Raw genomic sequence first — 14,203 nt, 5'->3', positions numbered from 1 at the left:
CAGTTCCAAAGCTTGGAGGTGCCGTAGAGAAAACTGCGGCCGCCCCAGTGCGCAGTACGGATTCTGGGAACTGTAAGAAGTCTGGTCCCTGCAGACCGTAGATGTCTGGTCGGTTGGTACCATACAAAATGGTTCTGGAGAAAAGAGGGGTCTGTGTGATGCAAAGCCTCGTAGGCGAGACACAGTGCCTTGAATTTAATACGCTGAGGTACAGGGAGCGAGTGCATAATGCGGATTTCCTTAGATACCGCTATGTGCCTGGGGAAATTGAGCAATAGACGTGCAGCTGTGATTTGAACGATCTTAAGCTTCTTTAGACACTGCTTCTGAACATTCAGATACAGCCCATTACAGTAGTCTAATTTAGACTGGATGAGAGATGTTACCACAGTTTTTCTGGTATCCGCCGGGATGTACAGAAGTATCTTCCTTATTCTATTTATAAGAATATATGAGGCAGAGACAATAGTGTTGGTCTGCTGACAAAGTGTTAATTTATTGTCAATCTATACATCCGAGTTCTTAACTTTGGCTGCTGGTTTAGGTGGTATACCCATCTCTGACGGCAACCACAGATTGCCCCAAGTTGGCTGCATGTTACCAAAGATCAAAACCTCAGTTTTTTCGGAATTAAGTTTGAGGCAATGTGCACTCGTCCCATCTGTTGATTGTACCCATACAGTTTTGGAACTGCTGGACAGGAGAGGTTTGATGTTTATAAGCAGCCACCACAATCTGGGTATCGTCGGCGTATGACGTCAAACTAAACCCAAATTCCCGGATCAATGGGGCCAGTTCGGAGACCTTAAACAATGAAGGGCTTAATGAACTGCCCTGTGGCACTCCACACGGCAGGATATAAGGAATTGAGTCGAATCCATCAAGTGACACCGTTAATCTCCGATCCTTTAGAAAAGAGGACAATAGAGCCAGAGCCATACCACCTACTCCCAGCTTCTCCAAACACTGCTGCAAATGAACGTGATCAACTGTGTCAAAAGCGGCAGATAGATCGAGGAGCACAAGAGCAGCTGTGCCTCCTCCATCCATCGCCGCTCTGATCTCTTCGGTAGCCTTGATAAGCGCCGTTTCTGTGCTATGTTCTTTAAGAAATCCGGAATGGGAATGATCCAGCAAGTTGTTCTCATTGATGAATTGTGATAGTGGAGTGTTCATAATTTTATCCACTATTTTAGCTGGTGTTGGCAATTTGGCTATAGGTCGATAGTTATTTGGGTTGGTTGCATCTAGGGTAGGTTTTTTTTAACAAAGGAAGAATGGACTTCTCTTTCCAACTAACGGGAAAGGAATCAGAGTTAAACAGAGTTTTAGATATCAGCAAGCCCGGGACTCACCAGGTCTACTATTTTTTTAAGAAGTGCTGGTGGGCATGGGTCCAAAGGAGATTCTGACCTAACTTCGTTGATATGCATTTCTACTGCTAAGAGACGGAGGAAAATGTAAACAGGGTGATTTTATCAAGGTCAGGACAGTTCGTTTGAGCCGAAAGGCAGAACCCTGATCCTTCCTTAAAGGCTTTAAAAATGTTCAGAGCTTTAGATTTGAATGTTGCAGCAATATCATTGCAGAACTTTTGGTTGCCCTTCTTTCCTGTCTTATTGGGTAAGGTAAGTTTGTTTATAACCGAAAATAATTCCTTAGGGGAGTTATTGGCTGTCTCAATCTGTTGAGTGAAGTAATTCCTCTTTTCTGATATAAGTAGATTTTTGTAGTTCACCAAGGCCATCCTATATGCTTTCTTTTCCGGCGCATGATAATTTGTTCACCAATGACGTTCCATTCGGTGATAATTTAAAAAAAAAAAACAGGGGGCAGAAGGAGTATTCCTGTTTCCGTACAATATTTTTGTGGGTACCGAGACATTAACTGCATCAGAAATCCAATTTGTGCATTTGGTGATCGCTAAGTCCACGTGGCCCTGAAGTTGAGGTGGTGAACCCTCCAGATGAGTGCGAAGGATTGTTTTATCCACTTTACTCCATGCTTTACAAGAAGAGACAGGCAGCTTAATGGTGCCAACCTGTCCAACAGTAGTGCATGGAAGACTGAACTTGATTAGTGAGTGGTCTGACCACATCAGTGGAAGGGTTTCCTTCACTGTAAGCCCGTGAGCTGAAGTAAAAGCGCCATCCAGCGTATGCCCGGCCTCATGGGTGGGGGATTGCACTAATTGGGTTAACCCTACGGCTCCAAGTGTGTCTAAAAGCACCGCCGTCCCTCTATTATCATTATCTTCCAGATAAAAATTTAAATCTCCAAGGATGGTAAAATCCTTATTTAAAAGAGTAGGTTCAAGGAGGGTATCAAGGTTTGTTATAAAAACATTTCTAGTGCCTGGTGGTCGATACAATAAGATGCCTTTAAAAGTCAACTTAGGACTAAGTTCAAATATGAAGTGGAGGGCCTCATAGGAAGGAGTAGAAGCAGGATAATAGGTGACTGGAAAGCGTTCTCTAAATAGCCACTCCATCGCCTCTTTTTAGTGGCCCATCTACTCAGATTGCTCGAAATCCCGCAGGGGTAGCAGTGATAAAATCTGGATCTGAGGCGGCATCTGCCCAAGTTTCTGTTATAAATAGTATGTCCAATCCCAAATTTTCTATTGTATATGCTACTTCATATTTATGCTTTGCCAATGATCTAGCATTGACAAGGCCTCCATAGAACGTAGATCTATTAAAAGATTTATCAAAGTTGTAACTCTGGAAATTTTAGGGAGATTGCAGGGCGGTGTTCCCTTGTGATTGCGGAAGTGAAAAGCTGCATAAGCAGCTAGAAATGCTTTGCCCAGGACCTAGCAAACAGCAGCTCTCCTTCATTTTATTGAAAGAAAATAACTCTTGCGGAGTAACTTACAGTTTGGGAGGACTTTGGACCAGAGCTGAAGATATTAACGATCAGATCCTCTGTAATCTAAGAGGCAAAGACTTTGCACTACAGTTGGATGAGGCAACAGACAACCACAAATACACCCATCTTATTTGCTACGTCAGGTTTCTATACGAAAAAAACCTTGTTGAGGATTTGTTTTGCAAAGAAATCAAAGGTGGAACTACAGGTGAAGACTTGTATGCAGTTGTGGATGATTTTATGCAACAGAATCAAATTGACTGGGAGAGATGTGTTGGAGTATGTACAGATGGGGGTCGTTCAATGGCAGGATGCTACCAAGGACTTCAAGCTCGCATACGATCTAAAGCGCCTAAAGCTGTTTGGACACTGTATAATACACAGAGAAGCACTGGCAGCAGGAAACCTCAGTGAAGAACTCCATGAAATTCTGAAAATAGTCATGAAAGTCGTAAATTATATTAAAACAAGACCAATGAAAGCAAGACTTTTTGCTAAACTGTGTGAGGACATGGGTGCCGAACACTCATGCCTCTTGTTCTACAGCAGTTCTTGGTGGCTGTCTCTCGGTAACTCCCTGCTTAGAGTGTATGAGCTGAGGAATTAAATCTACTCATATGCACACGATGGACATTGTTTTGCTGACAAATTTATTGATGCAGACTTTCTAATACAAATGGCTTTTCTTTCTGATCCATTTGAAAAACTGAATGCACTGAACAAGTCCTCGCAAGGCAATAATACTAACATCTTTCAACTGTCAGACAAAGTTTCAGGCTCTAAGAAGAAAGTGATCCTTTGGAAAAGCAGTGTAAGCAAAGGTGACTATGGCTCTCCTGCTGGACCACCAGGGATGAGGAGGAGGCAGTGGAGGAGGGCCTCAAACACCAACAACGGAGCTGTGGGAGGGGAGAGCAGAGATCCGTGACCAGGGGGTCAGAGGTCTTGCATACCTGGCGACTAAAACGAATATTCGTCTTTCTTTTTAATAACCCTACATCTTCGAAGAAGCGTGGGTACACCATCAGACTTGAAATGGCAAACTACCTCGGCGGGACATGCAAAACAGGCCTCTTTTTTAGGTCTCGCCTGGCGAAAAGCAGCGCATGCGCTGCTCGCCATGGAGAGCACCTTTTGTAATCAAGCTCGCCATGGAGAGCACCTTTTGTAATCAATTCAGCCAAAGCTGAATGCACGCGCTTACCGATGGACAGAAATGGCTGCTCTCGCCATTCACAATGGTAACATGCACGCGTAGTGACAAAAAATGCACGCACATCTGGACAGCCCGACGCCATCTTTGTGCACACGCGGCACGTTTTTTTTGTCCCTACGCGTGCATGGCGGCGTGCATGCGCAGCCACCGCTCGACCCTAGGAGCTGGCACGAGGCTTCTCTGCTCGGCAGTCACTGAAGGGGTCTCCTCCCCGCCCCTGCACGACTCTCACCCCGGGGGTCTTCTTTCCACTCATGCCCGGTTCTCACTGAGGGTGCCACCTGTTCAGCCGTGCACGAGGGCTCGCTGTAGGTGCCCCTCTCCAGCCCGGCAGGGTGCTCCCCTGCAGCCCCGCTCCCTCTCTGCCCGCTCACACAGGCAGCTGCGGAGTGCCAGCCAGTGCCCCATCGCCCCTGGATTGGCAGCAGGCAGTCAGCTAACATGCCTCATGAATGAGCCGCAGCGCCTGCAGCCTGGGACGGGGAGCGCTGGAGCGGACGGACGGCTCCGCGGACGTGCGTGTCTGGCACCAGTGTCTGCAGTGATTAGGAAGGGTGTACGTGCCGCAGAAATCGCATCAGACCTTGCAGCCAATGCACGTGTGGCGGTCACTATCAGAGCGCCTTAACTCTGGAGTATTCTTTCAAGCGCTAGGAAGCTCTGCCCATCAACAATCGTACAGCTTCTCTTTAATGACAATGGAGCGTGGAAGCACAGAGCTGTGACCACCCAATGGCAAAACCTGGGCATATGTCACCAAACTGTGGTCGAAATATCGACTTACAAAAGTATTCCATGAGCAATGCCCGGCGTTGCCATATATTGAAGATAAATATAAAGAGGGACGTATAGATTCACTATTCTTTCATCCGCATCTACTTAGTGCCAGGGCCCCCATCGGGAGCCTGCTGCAGCTTGCACAACACATTTCTCCTAACATCAAAATGTAATAATTCAGACTATTCCAGGCCCTCAAAGCTGTAAGAATGGCTTGGACATCAGGTATTAGTCACTATTAATGTATATTTAACTAATAAAAAAATGACTGTTGTGTTCATCTTGAAAGTAGACAAACAGTGCCGCCATGTGGCATACTGTTATAAGTGCCGCTGCTGACTACTAATTGCTGGTACCAAGCACTGGAAACCATAGGCTCAAATTAAGCACTGAATCTGCTTACCTTGTGATTTACTATTCTTAGCTCCGCATCTACAAAATACCTATGTGATAAAGCGCTAGCTGATATTCTGAATGGGACTTCTTTGTAGTTTAGTATCACACAACAATATTGTGATCCCTGCCAAACAAAACAAGCATTTGCAATGCAATAGGTCTCGCATTTGCAAGAGTTTAAGCTATTAGCATTGTAAATGACAATGCCTTTTATCCATGTAACTAAAAGGCAATGACATTTACAATACCAATAGCTCAAACTTGCGTAAATGCGAGACCTATTGCATTACAAATGCTTGTTTTCACCCTTATGGGGTGCAGTGAAGGATGAGGTTGCTAGCACAGCCGTGGCAAGCTAAGCGCAGCTGCGTTTTTACTACAAAGCTAATGTAATGCAAATAAATGATAAATGGGTGCGTATGCTGGAGGTTCGTAAAGGAGACCAGTAACAGAACTGGTTTAAAGGACGAGCCCCGAGGCATCGGCTCCATATTATGTGGGTGGGTGGGAGGCGTGGCTAATGCCCATGTCCCTTGCGGACATCGGCAGGGATTGTCCAGTTAAAGTCGTTTCCCCGTCGACTACTTTACAAGTTGCGGAAAGACAGGTCTGGCTTCCGCAGACCCCACTAACCTCCGAATCCTAAGCCCCTATAGCTCCCTACTTCCCACTGCTCCTCCGTTCGCCTTGTGCATTTCTAGCAAGCATTCATAAAGCCAAAAGGCTTGGCTTATAAATTACAACAAAGTACAAGTCATGCCAAATGCGTCCTCAAATTTTAACCCCAAGTCTAACAGCACGGTACATTCCCGCTTTTGTTTGAATGAAGTTCTTTAATAGGTCAATGCACAACAGTAATCTCAAAGATTTTGCTGAATTCATAAAATAAAGCGAATGAATATTTTTTCGTATCATTGAAAACACGCCTTCATGGCATCATGTCAACCCCTCAACGCCAATGCGTTCTTGCAAGATTTTCGTGCACTAACTTCTTTCGCGTTAACGTCATTTCTGAATTTCACATTTAGCGTGATTCAGAAATTCTGCCAATAATTATCTTACTGAACTGTAAAATTATTCACAACACTAACCACAACAGCACTTAATGCTAATTTCACAACAAATAAATGTTTCTATACCCCGGGATAACTATCCCACCTGCCAGGTACTTACAAGGAACGTCCCTGAACACAACCTATCGTCCTTCGTCCGCTGCCAATGTTGCAATGATTATGAACGTCAGCATCAATGCTGTGGCTGAATAGACGCCGTAGTAACCTGGAAGTAGGAGGAGGTATGCCTAATACGAAAGTAGACCTAGGATTGGAGCATTGAGTGGCCATAACCAATCCTAGTACGCCACAGAATTCCGAAGTGTTGATTGGCTGTGGACATCAAAAAGCCTTCAACCGAGCCACCATTATGGCGGCTTCCGCCCATTTATGATGGACGTGGATTAGGATTGGCTAGACTGGCGGTCCGCATAGGTGAGTGACATTCCGTTTGCCTATGCCTCCCCTACTGCTCGCCCGTACGTTTGTGACTGCGCGTCTGTGTGAGACTCCTAGAACGCGCTGCTGCCTTTAAGTTTGTGCCTGCGTAACTTTCTATGCCTCCCCGAAAGCGACGTTATGGAATGCGTGCAGAAGCACAGAAATAGTTTTAAGCAGAGGCACAACCAGAGCCAAATTTCGGGGGGGGGGGGGGCTGAATCTTTAAGCAATAGGCAGAGTGGAGCTGCAGGGGCTCTTGGAAGGTGTGAAACAACAGCAAGGCCTCATTAACATGCAAATGGTCTTTTAAAGACCTGTGAAGGGCTCGGGTGCGGCTGAGTGTGCCCGGGAAGCTGACTCATCCCGGGCTGCCTCACACGACGGGGGGAGGGGAGGTGGGGGGGGGGGCTGCTATCTGAAGCCCTTTGAGTCCAATGGGTGTTGCGCGCCTGGTTTTAAGCAACATGTTTAAATGTATTTTTTCAATATAACTAACATGTGCAGATGTGAAAGGAAATAAGGTTAAAACTCACCTTATGTCCCGTTTCCACTCCTTTTCCCCTCACTGAGCCCAGCGTCCAGGTCCTCCCTTTGCATCTGACACTGGTCCACACAGGAAACCCACACCTCCATCGCCATAGGCACAGGAAAGCCACTCGTACATTCCTGCACTCTTCCAATGGCCGTATACCGGTGCTGCTGGACATTGCTCACACTAGCCCACTTAGGGTGGCAAATGCAAAAACAACCATGCGATTGAAGGAATGCTTGGATTAATATTAGCCACTTGTAATCGCTCAGAGCCGCATCCCAATCCATTATTTGTTTTGCACCATGCCACTACAGTATGGACCCAGCTAATTGAAAATCAGTCTTAACCTTCCTCCCCACGGAAATAGTCAAGCCACAACTGCAAGGCAGGTCATCCCTGGACCGGAAACAAGCATTCTGGGACTGGTTTTGAGGTATCACCCCTTATTAGCCCCTAGCTTGAATTCAGTGGTAGAGTGAGCAAGGGACCCACGTCTGGGCATACCCATCCAACTTGGGGCAAAAAGTGCTGCAGCAACAAATGAAGGAAGGAATGCTGAACAAATCAAATATTCACCCCCAGTCAAGAGAGCTTGGTTAAATCCTCGTTCTTTTGCTCACTACACCACCCCAGTTTCAGCCCAGCCATATGCAAATCAGTCTTGACCCTGCTCCTCATAGGAACACTCCAGCCCGAACTGCCAAGCTGGGTATGGCCAGATGTGGGTCCATTGCTAGCTGTGCCACTGGATTCAAGCTACCCTGGCTGATATGGGGTAATACCCCAAAACCGGTCTCTGGATGCTGGTTTCCAGTCCAGGGAGGACCCAGCTTGGCAGTTCGGGCTGGTCTGTTCCCATAAGGAGTAGAGTCCAGACAGATTTGTAAATGGCTAGATTCAAACTGGGGTGGCGCAGTGAGCAAAAGAATGATGAATTTAACCCAGATCTTTTGACTGGGGGTGAATGTTTGATTTATTCAGCATTCCATCCATCATTTCTTGCCTGAGCACGCTTAGAAAGTGGGCATATTCCTTACTTAAATCATTCTGTGCCTTCTGCCTGTCTGCAATACACATCTGGTGTGGGAGACAGCTGTGCTAAGGGCATTCCCTCTGGACAGCCACACACGAAGAGAGCTAAGGTGTGCCTGATGGGCCATTCACTTCCTGATAGCCCCTCACTTGGCCGATAGATCTTACTGTGCTGGATAGGAGGAAGGAGCTGACACCTGAAAAGGCTGTCCCTGTCCCCAAACAAAGAGCTGCATACCGCCCTGTAGTGAGTCTGGAGCCAGGGCAGGCAGGACCGGGACGTTGTGCACTTCAAAGCTTTTGTTTGAAGTCTCCTCCTCTTCAAAGGCACAACTGGGTGTACGTACTGGACTCCTGACAACACCAACTCAGTATACTTCTGGACCTGTGACTACTCTGCCAGGAAGAAGAACTGCAGGGCGGCTGAAAGCACGGTCACTCTACTGGACTGCTGCTTTTCTGATCTCTGCCTTGCTGTGTTTTTGCCTTGATAAGCCAAACTGCTGAGAGCCTGTTCCCCAGCCTAGGTGAGAAGGACTTGACCTGCATCACTTGAACCCAGAGTGACTTCAAGGGCTTGCTGGCATGCCTCCTATTGCCTAAGTTTCAGGGACCCAAAAGACTTAGACCCCTCTTGTTCCCCATGGCTCATCTGCTTGTGAGTCTGTCCTGCTGGTGAGTCTGTCCTGCCATGTGGCGCCACCACAGTCATGGACCTTTGAAAGTGGACCTAGGGCTTTGCTCCAATGGAACCGACTCATCCTCTGCTGCGAGAGCAGAATCGGTGCACCGCTCCTGTTATGGGAACCAGATCTGTGCATTGCACTCAGAACCGCTGCAGGTTCTCTCCGGAACCGATGCATCGCCGCTACTGAGTGGATAAAATCGACTCATTGCCTCCACAGTGTGCAGAATCCCAGCACATTGTATTCAGAACCACCGCACTTCGGAACTGAAGCTTCACTCACAGACTTGATGCATCGCTGAGGTTGCGTAGACAAATTTGGCGCAACACCTCACCTGCATGGGGTTAAACAGCACATCTCAATAAATTAATCAGGGAATTGTGAAGCGCGCTACTCACCTGTGAGGGTCTCAAGGCTCTGGGGGTAGGGGGGTGAAGCTCCGAGTTTGCCAAAGAGCCAGGTTTTGAGGCTCTTCATGAAGGTGTGCAGTGTGGGGGAGCTTCTGATGTCGATCGGGAGGTCATTTCAGGTCTTTGCTGCGATGTAGGAGAAGGCTCTTCCACCCGCCCTAGCTCTGCAGATGTGCAGGGTTTGGGCGAGGCAGAGGTCAGCGGAGCGGAGGTTTCTCTTGGGTACGTGGAAGGAGACTCTTTTGTTGAGGTATTGGGGTCCGGTGTTGTGAAGGGATTTGTAGGCGTGGGTGAGTAGCTTGAAGGTTACTCTCTTCTTGACGGGGAGCCAGTGGAGGTCTTGCAGGTGTTGGGTGATGTGTTCCTGTCGTGGGATGCCAAGGACGAGTCTGGCCGCAGTGTTCTGGATGGACTTGTTGATTCCAGTATAGAGGGCAACATCCGTAGTCCAGTCTGCAGGTTACGTGTGCGTGGGTCACGGTCTTTCTAGATTCAGGGGGGATCCATTTGTAGGTCTTGCGAAGGATGCAGAGGGTGTTGAAGCAGGTAGAGGTGACAGCGTTGACCTGTCAGGTCATGGTGAGAAGGAGTCAAGTATGATGCCGAGGTTTCGGGCGTGGTCCGTGGGAGTGGGAGTGGGGGAGTTGCCGAGGGCGGTGGGCCACCAGGTGGGGTTCCATCTTGAGGAGGTGGGTCCCAGGATAAGGATTTCTGTCTTCTCCGAGTTGAGCTTCAGGCAGCTAAGGGTCATCCAGGATGCAATGTCTTTCATTCCTTCCTGGAAGATGAGTCTGGTGGTTTGGGGGTCCTTTGTGAGGGAGAGAATGAGCTGGGTGTCATCGGCGTAGGATACTATGCTGAGTCCATGCTGTCTGACGAAGGCGGCAAGGGGGGTCATGTAGATGTTGAAGAGCGTGGGGATGAGTGATGATCCTTGGGGTACTCTGCATGTGATCTCTGTGGGTTCGGAGAGGAAGGGCGGAAGTCTGATTCTTTAGGTTCTGCCGGCGAAGAAGGGGGAGAGCCAGACGAGGGTGGTTCCCTGTATCATGGCGTTGTGGAGTCTGGCGGTGAGGGTGTAGTGAGAGACGGTGTTGAAGGCTTCAGAGAGATCTAGTAGGATGAGGGCAGGAGTGTGGCCCTGGTCGAGGAGAGTGAGGATGTCATCTGTGGCGGCGAGGAGGGTGGTCTCTGTGCTGTAGTTGCTGCAGAATCTGGATTGGGACTGGTCGCGGATGGAGTTCTCTTCGATGAAGTTCGTCAGCTGAACGCTGACAATCTTCTCAGTGACTTTGGCCGTGAAGGGGAGGAGAGAGATGGGTCAGTAGTATTTGAGGTCCATCGGGTCTGCGGAGGACTTCTTGAGGAGGGGCTTGACTTCGGCACGTTTCTAGTCATAGGGGAATGTGCCGGCTTCGGGGGTGGCTTTGATGGTGCGACGCATCTCATGCTGCAACAAGGATTAAGGTACTTTTGCTCAGTTGGCCCTTCGTGGGTTCTGCATCCAGCCTCAACTCCATTGCTGGTTGCCTGAACTCTTGACTTCGTCCCGTTCCAGCACGACCCATTAACTTGTTGCGTGCTATTTTCTTCTAAGTGCAATACATGCATTTAATCTTTAAAAATTCATATCTCAACTTTTGTAGTTTTGGTCTTATTTTATTTATAATAGCATAATCTATTTCTCGAACCTGGTGTGGAGGCTTTTGTAGTGTTTTCACTGTTTATTGGTGTAAGTGTTGCAGACATGCTTTACACATTGCCTCTTAAGTTAAGCCTGACTGCTTTGTGCTCGTCTACCGGAGGAGGAGTAAGGCTTTCGGGTGTGTCGTGCTTTACCCTGACTAGGACTTTGGTCCCTGCTTGGACAGGTTGCATACGTCTTCCAACTGGGGACCCAATTTCTAAGCTCACCCTTGTTGCATGCCAAAAGCTTCACATCTACTTCAGTTGGTGGTGGTAATGGGAAGCAGAGGTTGGGACTTTTCTTCCCGAAAAACTTTGTAATCCTCCAAAATAACATGAAGCTACATTGACTTAAACTTTAGAGACTCTGTTTGAGTGGTATGTTGCAAATAAGTTACCTACATCACCACTAACACATGACATCACCCCCCTAAGACTTCATGGGTGGTGAGTTTTACCACTTTAGTTAATATTTACGACACAACACAGTAGTTCACTTTACCTATCAACTATTGCTCAGCCTTTGTCACTTGTTTGCGAGTCACTGAACATTGGTAGCAAATCCTTCCAGGTCTACCAATTCAATGTTCACATTAAAAAATGGACGTCTACTGTCGGTATCACTAATCCTAAGAGAGTAGAAATCTGTGACCACATTATCCCTTATTTACCACCATGGATGATGTCAACTTTTGCTTGGAGTGCACGTTTGCTAGACCATATGGCCAGAATTTCTGCCTGTAAATCTGACCTTTTCTGCAAAGTTGTGATCCTTAAACTTAATCTCATGTTGAAATATTTTACAGTTTTTGTCCAGGAACTGACTCCATGCCAGTTGGTCACACTAATCTCCAGATATACTTGCCTGTGGTCCACTGGACCTGTTTTCCCTGACTTCATGTTTTACAGACTAGTTTGCAGCTCACTATTGGTCAGACCCCCAGGATTTTGCGGCTTTGGGTGGCCAATTCCGCAGCCAAAAAAAGCAAAATTTGCTGCCCAACCCCTCAAAATTCATGGTATTTTTGCGATGGGCAAAATATGTTCTGGCACAGAAATACTGCAGACTTGTGCTTTCAAATGGGTTGCAGGGTCCGCAAGGGGCACACAAAGGTGTGAGGTGGCCCGCAGGCTAATTTCTCAGGAGTGGTGTGTGAATGAAAGAGACTTACGAGGAGCAAAAGGAAGAGAAGAGCTTCAGAAGGAGCAATACAGGGTGAAAATGAGAAAGAGACCTGAAGTAAGAGAGCTGTGAGAGAGCTGGGGGAGAGAGAGAGAGAGAGAGCAGCAGCAAGACAGGAGCCTCAAAGGTGAGAGAGCCGGGTCCAGGTAAGTGGGACTGGGCCTAGGCAGCGGGGTCGCACAGCAGTCGCTTTTAAGTAGGTCCTGAGAGAGGGAGGGAGAGCAGCTGGTTGGTCTACCTGGAGATGCGGGAAGAAGAAGACCCAGGAAAAAGCAGGTCGGCATTGTCTTTGAGGTTTTGGGGTGACCCCACTGCTATAAAATGAGGCTAAAAAAACAAGTTTGAGAGATACACAACTTGAATACCAAGGTGTAAGAGAAAGTTGCACCTCCCCTATGAATAATCCTTTGTTTCAGTAATGAAACCAGACAATTCATATCGTCTAGTATATGATTACAGACACCTGAACACAGCAACATGCACATTTGCAGTACAGAACACACACAGCGCAGCACTAATGAATAACTTTGGGCCCGATTCACAGAACGAATCTGAGACAAAATCCTAAACTTACTACTTTTGGTATTTACAGAAGGCACTTACTGCTTTTGATATTCACAGAATGCACTTACTACTTTTGTTTAAATTTACAACTTTTGGTTAAACTTACTACTTTCGGTATTCACAGAAGGCATTTAGTAGTAGTAAAGAACTTTACTACTACTAAGTGCCTTCTGTGAATACCAAAAGTTTTACCATTTATTCCTATGAGCCTAGAGCCCATAGGAATGAATGGGAAGACTTTCTCCATTTGCGATTCTCAATTAGAGAATCGCAAATTGCTCATGCAATTTCAAGGGTGCCAGGGTGTCAAAAGGACACCCTGTTGCACCCCTGAAATCTGCATATGAGTACATCTGCATGTGTGTGTGTAAAATGGAACTTTGAAAAATGCACTTTAGTGCATTTTTCAAAGTTTTAGCAAATTACCATTAAGTTCAACTTCATGGTAATTTGCTCCCCCTATTAGCGAAATCGCTAATATTTTTACTTTAATGCATTGCATTTAAGGAATCTCAATTTGAGATTCCTTAAATGCAATCGCAATTTAAGTAATCGCAATTTAGAGATTACTTAAATTGCGATTTTTGCATTTGGGATGATGCATCCCAAATGCAAAAATACCGGTCGCAAAGGGGCAGATTCTGAGAATCTGCCCGTTTGCGACCGGTTTTTGCTTTGATGCATGTGGGCTTTTGTCCTTAACTGTGACATCTGCCAGCAGATGAAGGTTTTCACTGTAGCGCTTCCACCACATACACCCCTATTGATCTCTGACAAGCCTCTTGCTTGTGTTTACTAGGACCAATGTGGCCCTCTACAATCTGATGGGGCTTACAAATACATCTTGGTAGCAGTGGATTCCTATTCTCAATTCGTATGGGTATGGCCACAGCAATCAGCAGATGCCTGAACTGTTATAAAAGATCTGGAAGTCTTTATCTTGACTTATGCGGTAGCCACATTCCATTCAGACCATGGTCCGGCGTTTGCCTCCAGGGCTTACAGAGACACAGTGGGAATATTGGGTGTGACTGTGCAGTACTCCTCCCCCTATCATACAGAAGAAAATGTGGTAGTGGAGAGGAAGAAGTAGGACTTAAAACAGTCTTTAACAACTAGGGTGTAAAGTTCAGGTCACAGCTGAGTCTGTCACCTGTATGGGGTACAGAGGGCCCTAAACAATCTGCCTAGAAAATACCTGAGTAGTTGGACTCCCTATGAGATCCAGTTTGGGGATAGGATGTGGGTCCCCAACCGCAACAGTCCCAGTACAGTGGCGGCAGAAACACCGTTTGACATCAATGAACGTTTGTGTGATTTACAGGATCTGAAAAACTTTCAAAAAGCTCAGAGCAAC

At 46.9% G+C, this 14,203-nt stretch overlaps 1 protein-coding gene across 1 annotated transcript in view; it reads right to left on the bottom strand.

The window, feature by feature from the left end:
* CMAS (cytidine monophosphate N-acetylneuraminic acid synthetase) overlaps positions 1-6,561 on the bottom strand; it is a 193,422-nt gene extending 186,861 nt beyond the window's left edge. The window contains exon 1 of the mRNA XM_085652733.1: positions 6,434-6,561. The gene's annotated coding sequence lies outside the window, so the exon portion shown is untranslated. The remainder of the gene's footprint in view (positions 1-6,433) is intronic.
* Positions 6,562-14,203: the final 7,642 nt, after the last annotated feature.

Source organism: Triturus cristatus, chromosome 4_1, assembly GCF_964204655.1.
Source record: "Triturus cristatus chromosome 4_1, aTriCri1.1, whole genome shotgun sequence".
NCBI classification, from domain to species: domain Eukaryota; kingdom Metazoa; phylum Chordata; class Amphibia; order Caudata; family Salamandridae; genus Triturus; species Triturus cristatus.
Note: the sequence above shows the minus strand (reverse complement) of the source record. Positions and strands in the feature narration are given on the sequence as shown.